Source organism: Pan troglodytes, chromosome 9 (assembly GCF_028858775.2).
Source record: "Pan troglodytes isolate AG18354 chromosome 9, NHGRI_mPanTro3-v2.0_pri, whole genome shotgun sequence".
Lineage (NCBI taxonomy): Eukaryota > Metazoa > Chordata > Mammalia > Primates > Hominidae > Pan > Pan troglodytes.
This window is the reverse complement of record NC_072407.2, coordinates 81,843,854-81,856,595: the sequence shown is the minus strand read 5'-3', so window position 1 is coordinate 81,856,595 and position 12,742 is coordinate 81,843,854. Positions and strand designations below refer to the sequence as shown.

The 12,742-nt window shown below is 35.2% G+C and overlaps 1 protein-coding gene across 3 annotated transcripts in view; it reads left to right on the top strand.

Annotated features, from left to right (window-relative positions):
- Positions 1 to 12,742, top strand: part of TENM4 (teneurin transmembrane protein 4) — a 3,006,191-nt gene that overhangs the window by 1,827,556 nt on the left and 1,165,893 nt on the right. The gene's annotated exons all lie outside the window — the stretch shown is intronic.

The window sequence follows — 12,742 nt, the reverse complement described above, 5'->3', positions numbered from 1 at the left end:
TCTCGATCAGCCCGCCTTGGCCTCCCAAAGTGCTGGGATTACAGGCGTGAGCCACCGCACCCGCCCGGCACTGGGGTTTTTAAAAGCTCTCTGGTTGACCCTAATGTGTAACTGTATTAATCCGTTCTTACGCTGCTAATTAAGATATAAGTGGGACTGGGAAATTTATAAAGGAAAGAGGTTTAATGGGCTCACAGTTCATCACGGTGGGAGAGTCCTCAGGAAACTTAACAATCATGGCAGAAGGGGAAGCAAACACATCCTTCTTCATATGATGGCAGGAAGGAGAAATGCCAAGCAAAAGGGGAAAAGTTCCTTATAAAATCATCAGATCTCATGAGAACTCACTATCACCAGAACAGCATGGAGGTAACTACCCCTATGTTTCAATTACCTCCCACTGGGTCCACCCCACATGGGGACTGCAATTCAAGATGAGATTGGGATGGGGACACAGAGCCAAACCATATCAGTAACCATAGTTAAAAACAATTCCAAATTCCTGAAAAGTCCAAGCATTGATTATTTTAAAACAGAGGATGAGGTGATCTGTTAAGAAGTCAGTGGAGGAAACTGTGAGCTATTATCTGGGGTTTACTTGGTGCCTGGTCCCTTCCATTGGAAAAAGAGGCTCATGCCACATGTGAAATGTGAAAGGAGAGAAAGACTCAACATCTCCTGGGAAGAGTAGTCATACAATAGGATGCTGATGCTCCAAAATCTCCATTCAAAGAAAATCAAGAATAAAGTGATTAAGGAATTGAAGAACAGGAAAAAGCTTGAGGGTTGAAACCTACTAATGAGCTTCTATTCAATCTTACCTAGTTCCTGTGACCAACAGTCAGCCAGATGTTCCTGTAACTCAAATATTTTCTCTACACTGGCATTATATAAAATTCTCTTCTATGGATCATAAAATACTCCACACAGAGAAATCTCTATCATCAACAATTTTACAAGGTTTATTTTCTTTTAAAATAATAGGGCTTAAAATGCCTGCAATGAAAAAAACTGTGAGAAATACAGGTATTTTCTCAAGTCCAGCTGAAAGTTTAAGACATACTTATCCAAAATGAATTCACCAAAGAAGCGAGAGTAAAATGGAAGAGAGGCCACTTGCCTAACTGGGGGTCCCATGGGGCCCTATAATTAGAAGAACAAAGTTGTATAGTGCTTCTGTGACTGATTTATTTCCCCTGGACCACTGATGGCATAGTTTCTTTAGCAAATATTCTCTTTGAATATATTTTTCCTAAAGTATTATTTCTGTATCAAACTAATTCCAGAATTGACCTTTTGCGAAAGGTATTTAAAAACCAGTGTAAAAAAAAGAGAAATGTCATTTTCCTATGTATTTGACTGTGCGTGGCACTAAATTTAAGAATCCTTTACATTTGAAAGGACACTTTTTTAGACACTCCCAGACATCTTGGGTGAAGAAAGTTTTGAAATCAGGAGGAGCTGGATAACCAGATAAATATAAGTTTAAGAGAGCATGGGCAACAAAGTGTTGTTTTTTGATGCTATGTGATAATGGATTCTCCCTCCCCGGAACACCTGGGGACACATTTTTCAGAGGGCTGAACTCTAATGGAAGTTTCTCCCTTTGATGTGTTCCCCTCCCCGTGCCATGTAGAGTGGGGTGCAGTCCTCCAGGCTGATAGGTTAAGATTTAAGGTGATCCTTTCAGGAGTTCTTTGTTTCTGTAATGTCCTTGTACCTTTTCTATAAGTTTAAAATTATTTCCAAACAAGAACTTTAAAATCTTAAACATGTAAATAAGAAAAAAAAAATTGATAGAGTGTGACCTCTTCACTTCTAACACTATATAGCATTTTGGAAGATCCAGATCCAGAACGGCTGTATACATTCTCAACCTGTACTTATTAGGTTGGTGCAAAAGTAATTGCGGTAATGACAAAAGCCACGATGACTTTTTACCAGCCTAATAGAATGCCCCATACCACAATGTCTTTAACTTTCTTACATTATTGGTGACTTATCTGAACTTCTACTAGACTGTGAGTCCCTCTGAGGCAGGAACCATGTCTAATTCATTTTTTGTCACAAGTACCTAGAACAGAGCCTGGCACAAAGCAAGTGCTGTTTATGTAATTGGGAAAAGAAGAAGACCAAACAGAGCTTAGCAAAGTAAAAAATAAAACTGAAAAGAAGACACAGATAGTGTGCCAAGGCAAAGCAAACAGAATGGTGGCTTTTTTGAAATTCTGTATATGAAGAACTTGTGAGCCAAGTAGAGCTATTCAGGTGGAAGAAAAAATATGTGCATGTTTTGAACTACTTTTTCAATTTATTTAATGATTAATAGCCTGTGCAGGTAGAAAATTTCACCTTGAGTCAGTAATAGTAGGTTATAATTTTTCTATAATTTTTCTGTTTTATCTAATTTTTAAATTTTGGGGGGTAATGTATTTTAAAACAGTATCCCCATTTAAATTTTCTGATCTATGCACTGTTTTATTACCCTTTTGTTTCTAATCTACTTCTTTGTGTCTTGTTTTCTTGATCAATATTGCAAAAAGTTTCTTATTTTGTAATTTTCTTGGTCTTTTCAATTTGCAAACTTTGAGCATTTTATTCTTTTCCACTTTATATTTACCTTTTGTTTCACACATTTTTGTTAATATATTTTATTGTTACTTTCTGTTATAGGTGTTTATTCTCTTATTGTTTAATTATCTTAATATTGTAGTTGAATGCTCAGCTAATTTTCAGCCTGCTTCTTTTCTAATATAAGCATGTAATGGCCATAAATTCCCCCCAAGAACTGCATTAGCTATACAACACAAGTTTTGAAATGTATTATTTTTATTATCATCCATTTTTAAGTATATTCTAATTTCCACTCTATTTTTTCTTTAATTCATTAGTTAATTAGAATTGTGTTTTATAATTGTCAGCCTCACAGTGAATTTATAATTGTACTTTGCTATTGATATTCCTTCTTTTTTTGCATCATGGAAAGACATTGTATTCCGTGATACTGATTCATTAGTATATATTGAGATTTGCTTTGTTTTATAGTACACAATCAACCTTTTGAAATATAACATGTATGCTCAAAAAGAATGTGTTCTCTAGTGTGGTTAATTAGATCGTGCTTGCTAATGTTTATCACTACTATAGTTTTAATAATTTTTTATTTCTTTCATCTATGAATTACCAAGATAATTTCATTAAAATCTACCAAATATGACTATGGACTTGCCAACTTCTCTTTGTAGTTCTCTCAATTTTGGCTTTACATATTTTAAGTCAACTTTATTATATCACACTCCCTGAGAGATCATTTTACTTGTTATATGATGACCCATTATTCCTAGTAATTCATTTTGCCCTAAAGACTACTTTATCTGTTATTATATCTATACCAATTTTACTTGATCAGCTTATATTTTTTCTAACATATCTTTTTCTCATATCTTTATTTTTAGCCATTTTGTATTTTTATGTTTTAGTTGTGTCTCTTGTGAAAAGTCAAGTTTAGACTATTTATATTTATTATGTAATATATATAATATGTTATATATTACATAATAAATACATTTAATACAGAATGTTATATATTACATAATAAATACATTTATATTTATTATGATTATTATCTATTTGTTTAACATCTTTCTTCTTCTTGGTTTCCCTCCTTTTTTAATCTTCTGTTAAATTGATAAAGTTTTCTTTATTTTGCCTTTTTTACACCCTTCAATTTTCTAAGAATGTATGCATGCTTTTTTTCTACTATTTCGTTGACTACCTTAACATTTTTGAAGTTAATCAGTATCTTCACCATCCTTTCTAGCAGCATAAGGATCTTAGAACACATTGTGCCAAGTCATTTTCTTCTGTATCACCTACTATTGTTCTCTAGCATTTTAGTTTTCTGTTTTACTCTCCCTAAATTAAGTATTATTGTCGTTTGTATAATCAGTTTTTATCTTAGGCTTATCCATGTGTTAACCAGACTTTATACTCACCATTTCTTTATCTCATGGCTTCATTCTAGGTTCTATTTTCTTTTTCTTAACATATAGCCTATTATAATTTTCATCTAAAGTTTATAAGTGAAAAATTACTTCAGTTCGAATGTAACTACAATCTTTATTTGTCTTTACTTTGGAATGAACTTTATCTGAGTATAGAATTCTGTTGTAATAATTTTATGTTTTCAAGCCTTTAAAAATACTATTCCATTTTCCCCTAGCCTCTTGTCTGCTAATGAGAAGTCATATCTCAGATTAGCAGTAATTTCTTTCTAAGTAATCTGTCTTTTTAAAATGTTATCTTAATGATTTCTCTCTGTTTCGGTATTCCGTAATTTTCTATGCTAGTTCTAGGTCTAGGTTTATTTTGTTTATTCTGCATGAAGTTCACTGGACTTTAAATGTAAGGGATAATGGCTTTTGCCAGTTTTACAAAGTTCTTGGTAATGATTTCTTTAAATATTGCATCACCCACACTCCCACATTTCTTCTATTTTCTATTTTCAAACTACTATGAGAAATACTTTTGGATTTTCTTACTCTTTTTTTCTATTTTTCTTTAATCATTTTTGTATTTTTACTCTTTTTTTTCCTCTCAGTACTGCATTTGGAACAGTTTCCTTAGATACATTTCAGTTCACTTTCTCTTTTTCTGTCTCTAATCTTTTGTTTAATTTTTGGTAGTCATGCATCGCATTTTTTTGTATCTAGAAGTTCTACTTAGTTCTTTATCACACCTGTTTGTTTTATTATTGACTTATAGTTTAAATTTATTTTTTAATATTTGTAATTATTTAAGTATACTTAATTTATTATTCTTTTTACATTCTTCTATTAACAGTGTTCTCAGGCTACTAATCATTGTTATTGAAAGATTCTCTTTGCAGAAGTGCTTTTGCATTTTTTGTCTACCATGCATTGAATGAGCATCGCTAAACTACAACCAATCATACTAATTTTTCAGCTTGAAGTTTCCTGATGCAAAGTTTACCCCCCTACTTACATTTGAACCTCAAATCTACATGAAACATAGATTCAAGATTTAAATATTTGTCTTTTTTCTCAACTAGAGTTTAGACACAAGCTACAACATGAACTTGCACACAATCTCTCTGCATCTCCTCTGCCACATGGAAAACTGGTTTTTTTCTATCCCATCCTTTACAGCCCTAGATTTATACAAAAGTCTCGGTTAAAACTACCTGTCTCATCCAGGACCAAGATATCATCTCATGTCTTCAAGTTGTAATGAAATATTATAGAAACTGACTGTATTCCCATCCCTGTCTTGGCTCCAGGCAGCTAAATTATCAGCTCTCAGATTGTGTTCAGCTCTCACTGCATTTCCTGAAACTGAAGAATTAAATTTCTTTATTTCAAACTGAGCTTAAGCATATAAAGAATTTTTTTTTATCTTTTTTCAGTTTATATACATGCCATAACGGGGGTTGCTAATAACAGGAAGTTTCTCAAATTATGTCGTTTAATAGACATATTGCCAAAACCAGAAAATCCTTTTAGTGGCTTTTGCATTGTCCTCCACCTGTTGCTGTTATCTTCTATAATGTGTGTGAGGAAGGATAGGAAGGGAAGGGAGGAGTACGAGGAGAAAGGAATAAAATCCCGGCAATTATTAGTCATATATGACAGTCCTTGTCTGATCTCTACCTTGTCATATAGCATTTGGCAAATTGTGTTTTCCCTTTGAGTCCCTCCTATATTTTCCATTCATAAAATAATAGATTTATATAATAACAACAACCCTTGTTGAGGACTCAGAGTATGCCTAGCACTGTGCTACATGCATTATATTATTATGTGCATTATGCTATATATGTCACACAAAAATCTTCTAAGAAAAGTATTATTGTCTCTATTTTTAGATAATAAATTGCAAATATGGAAGGTCAAATAATTTGGTCAAAATCTCAAAGCTGTAAGTAGCAAAGCCACGATTTGAACACAGGTCTGTCTGATTCTAAACCTCTATCTTCAGCCCTGTGTTACTGTCCTCTTCTTATTTTCTATCAAATATTCATGAAGATTCCTGTCATCTCTAACCTTCTCCGGGTCTCTAATCAGTCTTCAATTCCATATATATGTATAACTTTCATTTTTCACCTAGTCTTGTTCAGGGTCTCAATGTTCTCATCTCTGCACATCTAATTCACTTCTTGTCCTTCTCACCCCAGGTCACTGCCATGTATAGTTATTGGCTGAATTAGTATTTTATGAGTGTTTTAATATAGGCTTCTTGAAATATGGTTTCTGGAAGGCTGGAAATGATTCTACATATATTCATACACACACATCACAACAAGACCAGACATGATGTACACTGCTCACTGCCGAGAGCTTCTTTGCAGGAACGAATTTGGGTTTTTTTTTTTTTTCACAGGAACTTCCAGTGACTGAGATCAAAGATACATTTAATTTCCTCTGAGTGGAAATGGCCCTTTCTCTGTATTTAGATGTTTTGTAATATAGCTCCTTCAGCAGTAAAATCATGACAGGCAGAGAAAAGAAAATAAGCAAAGCATATCAGAGCCCTAGTGTTTGTTACAGAGCAGATCTAAAATATTTTATTATAGTTCATTCATTGCTGCAACCTATACATTTATTAAATAGTTATTGGACATTCATTTGCTTGCTAATTATTTATTGAGCACCAAGAATTTTGCTAAGCATTGAGGATAAACTGGGTGAAACAAACATAGCACCTGTCCTTGTGAAACTTACAAACTGGTGGAGAGATGAACAGTGAAAAACAATCTCTCAGATAAGTCTGTGTGCACACAAACCGTGCTAGCTGACATGAAGGGGAGGGCTAGGTAATGACTGGGTATGGTGAGGATGGGGAGCCAGGGAAGGCTTCTCTGCACAAGTGAGTTTTAGGCTAAGCCCTAAAAGATAGAAAGAGTCAAGAGAAAGAGCATTCCAAGCAAATGGAGGATCCTGAGAGAAGGCAGAGATCACTACCTTCAAGGAAATGGTAACAGACTCACAGGCAACCCAAGGTGAAGCTGAGTTGCTGATGAGGGATAAGATCACATTCTAGTTCTTTAATCACATTAAGAATTTTGTTTTCAGTCTCAGGAAAACCCACTAAAAGTTTTCCGCTGGGGTGTGATTTTACCTGTTTCATATTTTTAAAGACCTCTCAGATTGTGACATTGAAAATTGACCACATGGTATCAAAGTAGAAGGACACAGAACAATTTCAAGATTCCTGCAGTGTCCAGGCATGCAGTGGTGAGAACTTAAACTACAGCAGTGGCGAGAGGGATGATGGAGCATGACTAAAGAGCTGGTGTGGAGTTAGAATGAAGAAGGTGGATGCCAGATGGGATGTGGAGGGAAAGGGTGAGGATGTTTTTGAGGATAAGTCCCAGGTTTCTCTCTCAGACAAGGTTAGTGGAAACACCAACTAACAATGCATACTAACAACTATTATAGGTAAGACCTTAAGCTAAAAGCTAGAACTGGCAGTGTAGACAAGCAGCTTTTACACAGAGCCAGGTACTTTTTGTGTATGTATGAAAATTTCAAATAGCTAATATTACTGAGTGCTTACTCCCTGTAAAGCACTGTTCTAAACATATACATATATCAACTCATTTGTCATAATTACAGCCATTTGAGGTGGGTAATATTATTCCCATTTTACAGGTGAGGAAACTGAGGCACAGAGCTATTAAATACCTTGCCTGAAATCACTCATCTAATAAATGCAGACTTCAGATTTGAACCCATGTGCTATAAAGCAGCATCCATGTTCCTGTCTACTTCACCACAGCCCCTTTTTTCTAAGGAGATTCTAGTCTACAGGAAAACCCAGAAGCCAACAATATCAGAATATTGTGAGAAAGAGCATAATAATAATAATCACTAACATTTACTAGGCAGAATACAGCAATGAACAGGGTGCTGTGGGACCCAGGACAGAGACAGGTGTTTTGTTTTGCTTTTTTTGTTTGTTTTTTGAGAAAATTGCATTCAAAGAATGTTTTTAATAGAGTAGGAATTTACTTAGAACACAAGCCCTTACTTACTGATTAATGTCTTTTAGGCAATGGCATTCTCACCTCCATAACGCCAGGACCTAGCTTTGGCACATGGTAGCTACATGATAAATGTTTCATGAAGCCAACTGAAATGAAAGTCACCACAAACGAGGATGCTGCCTCATGACACTTAAACTCCTCTTTGCTTGTTTTTACCAGGTAATTTCATTTCTCCACCCTCCTGTAACAAATAAGACAAAGACAATGGCTCATATTCAGGAAGAATAACTTTCCCAGGTCAGCGTTAAAGACCAGTCTCCAGGGATGTGTTTGATTGAAATGCAGGAGCTGTGCATTTTTTGGTGAAGTTTGCCTCTAAAAAAACTGCAGTGAGTTTACCTGTAAACTAGCATTGCTTATTATTTTCATTATCAGCCAGATTTTAGAATGCTATTTTTAAAAATAAAGTGCACGCACATATATACACAAAAGTTGTCCCTTCCATGCTAGCCACATTTGAATGAGGCTTCCCAGGAATTTACACACAAAAGATTTCACATTATGTAGCCTGTGTGGGTGGTCAATTACAACTCTGCCAAAATCGAAAAAGAAACTTTAGGAGGATTACGAGCTATTTTGTATACTCCCAGATGACCATGTCTACTCCCTCTGCAAAACTCTGAGAGGCTCCCTTTGTGAAATTAACATGTTTTGTCACATTGTGGCAGACCTTGACTGTCATACTTTACTCTCTAGGGTACCCTTAACTTGATCAAAGCAAATCTTCCTTTCTTATTTCCCACTGCCCATTACTTAAGAGAAGCCTATTGATTTGCCCCTGAAATGACACACTCTTATTTTCAAGGCTAGGGAATATCTCTGCAAGTGATGAGCAAGGAGATTTGGGACAAGGTAGAGTGAAATGAGTATTGAATTATTTTGTTCAATCAAAAAACAAAACAAGCAAAAACACACATTGAATACCCATTGGTAGTGTGCTAGGTGACGGCAATAGAAGATGAAGCTTCTTTATTCAAGCAACTCTAGGTCTTGTAATAAAGATAAGTATAGAAATAAATAATTTTAATAACATGATGGAAGTGCCATAATCAGGGTAAGGGTAGGGTGCTTTGGCAATATGCCAGAGTGATGGAAATGGTACAGGCTCTCTGAAAGAGATGATGAGTTGATTGAGTCTAAAAACAAGAACAAGCAGGAGTTAACTAGGTGAACACCTTTCTAGGTGTGGGTTTTGAAGGGCAATCAGGTCATAGGTCAAGGAAATAGTGAGATATAACAGTCAGAAAAAAATGTATGTGGGCAATGGCTCTAGCAGGATTGTCGGGTATGAGGGGACTTCAAAAAGTACATTAAAAAATGGAATTAAAAGGTAAAAATAAAAACATATAAACTTTATTTCTCAATAGAAGCTCCATCAAGCTTAAGTAAGACACTTTTGTAAGCAATGATACTAGCTATTTAGTCCACCCCTGAAGAACCAGAGTTTCTGGGAATTTAACCATATCAAAGCAGTCTTTTTGATATTGTCAACTGAAGAAAAATGAGTGACCTCTACAGATGTTTTAAGAAACAAAAAGAAGTCGGAAGGAGCCAAATCAAAACTGTAAGGTGGATGCCTAATGATTTTCTACAGAAAATCTTGCAAAATTGCCCTTTTATGATAAGGAGAATGAGCAGAAGCATTGTTATGGTGGACAAAAACTTTTTGATGAAGTTATCTTGGGTGTTTTTCTGCTAAAGCCTCGGCTAACTTTCTCAAAACACTCTCATAATAAGCAGATGTTTTCATTCTTTGGCGCTTCAGAAAGTCAATAAGCAAAATGCCTTCAGCATCCCCAAAAAACTGTTGCCATGACCTTTGCTCTTTTGACTGGGCAATTTTCACCTCTTGCTAGCTATTGCTTTGATTGTGCTGTGTCTTCAGAATTGTACTTGTAAAGCCACGTTTCAGGTTCCGTCATAATTACTTGAATACATGCATCAGGAGCTTGATCACACTTTTTAAAATTTCCATTCAAATCTCTGCTTTTATCTGCAGTTAATCTAAATGTAATGGTTTTGGCATTCCTTAGCATTTGTCCATTGAGTGGACAGTTTGCTCAACTTTAATTTCTCAGTCAGAATTATGTAAGCTGAATCAATTGAGACATCTATGGTGTTGGTTATTGTTTCTGCTGTTAATCATCAGTGCTTTTCAATTAGAGCATGGACTAATTTTTCCTCACTAATTGATGTGGTTGGTCTGGCCCTGTGGGCTTCATCTTCAATACCATCTTATCCCTTCTTAAAATGAATGATCCATTTGGAGTCTGATGATTTCTTTGAGGCATTGTCCTTATAAACTTTCTGTAAAACATCAATGATTTCAGCATTCTTTTACCCAAGCTTCACCATGTATTTGATGTTTGTTCTTGCTTCACTTTTGGCAGAATTCATGGGCTCTCATATTGGCTGTTTTCAAACTGATGCCTTATCCTTCTTAGTATCTCAAACTAGATCCTGTTCAGACATGTTATAACAAGTTAGTATGAGTTTATTTTGATGCAAAAAAAACGTCTGAAATCGGTGCATAGTTTTTTCATGAAGCAGAGATGCATTTTTTATGAAGTTTTTGAAGACTCTTCGTATGTGTGAGGGCAGAAGATGAGGCTATGGATAAGGGCTAGTGAGAAAGGGCTCTGTAAACTTGGCTAAGGAGGTCGAATGCTATCCAGGTGGCATTAGGAAGCCATCAAAGAAAGGTAAGTAGCAGAGTCTCAGAGTTAGATAATTGTGCTTAGAACCATTCAGTTACCACTGATGGCCTTCATACAAGGCCACAAGTGGTCCTGAGTCCTCACAAGGATCAGAGCACTGGGAAACAGAAAGAAGCCTTAAATACAGTCCTAATCAGAATGTTGGGGAAACATAGAAGCCTTGTCTACAAGATTTCAGTAGAGAACATAAGGCAAAGCAGGGAAAGAAATTGCAAATTTTTAGTCTTTTTAGGGCATTTCTAAGCTATTTCTTATAATAGTTGTTATCTCAATCTTATCAATATTTTATAAGAGTAACATAGAGATATCTTGGAAAAATTCAGATTTAAAGATGTATATTTTTATCTGAGCTACACTATGTATTTTATAAGTCTACCTATTGGGTCAAACATATTAATACCACACTGACAAAATTGCAAGGTAGTTTTCTTATAAAATTTTTCAGCAGAATATATTTAATGCCCTTCACAGACATCTAATGAAAACTGCCATCATTTATTTGGAAATGTATTATGAGATTTGTCCCCTCCATGTTCTCAAATGATATTTCCATACCAGGCATTTAGCTCTATGATTAATATTTTTTCATTTAATTTCTGTTTATTTTTCATATTGTGATGTTTTACTATACCCTCATTGGCCCATTGTAATAACTGACCATGTTTGCTTAGCAAGAGAGTAAATGTTCATTTGCATATGTCTTGTTCCCTGCTAGAAGCTAGAAGGTGGCCTTGCCCTTTTGCAAGCTGCTTTGTTACTGTTGTCCAAATGGATATACGTTAGAGGGTAAAGAGCTGTATCCTGAAGGTGCAAACCTCGTGTCTTAATATTTCACTCTCAGCTCTATTCCAAGCCAGATTTCTAGAACTATGGTTGAAGTAAATGCAAGGCAGGGGTGAGAGATGGGAGATTTACTCTTGTTTTCAGTCACAATTGCACTTTTTCAGCATACAAAAATATTTCTGAAAATAGCTTCAAGCCAACATTTGATAGGGATGTATACTGGCTCTTGGGAGAATAGGGAACATCCCTATTCTCCCAAAAGAACATCTTAACATCTTCCTAACATCTCCGCTTCTTAAAATCTGCTTCATTAAATCGGATAGCATTAGGAGAAATACCTAATGTAAATGATGAGTTGATGAGTACAGCAAACCAAGATGGCACATGTATACCTATATATCAAACGTGCACATTGTGCACATGTACCCTAGAACTTAAAGTATAATTTTTAAAAACTAGGAAATTTATTTATGCGTCTTTATATCTTTAGACGTGCCAATGAAAAGCTGTTATCTTTGGAAGTCAGAGCTATTCCATACTTCATTTAGGTAACAAAAGCCAACCTGGGCAACATAAAAAAAACCCCATCTCTAGGAAAATTTTTTTAAAAACTTAGCCTAACATAATGGCACTCACCTGTAGTCCCAGCTATTCAGGAGGCTAAGACAAGAGGATTGCTTGATCCCAGGACTTTGGTTATAAGGTGCTTTATGACCACACCACTGCACTCCAGCCTTAGTGACAGAGTGAGACCCTGTCTTATTCATACATACATACACACATACATACATGTTGCCTTAGGATACATACACACTCATATGTCTTAGAACGTGGAAATATTTTTTCAGCTGTTTAATTGCTAATTACCACGCACATAGTATGAATTTGAAAATTTGTGTAATTCAGTTTTTATACTAGTTATAAAAACCTGGAGCAACCTGTGCGAAAATATATTGTACCCATAGTAAAATATTTTTACGCTAGGTATTTGACTATATTTTAATACCATTCTAAGGATGTACGTTTGTTACTTTGGCTTATGCGCATACTTATTTCTGCATCCAGGTGTATAACATGCCCACCAACAAATGGCAATAATGTAACCAAATAGAGATAAGCTGTGGTCATTTGTCAATTTTTTAAAACCATGCTTGAATATCTGCTAGTAATCTCAAAC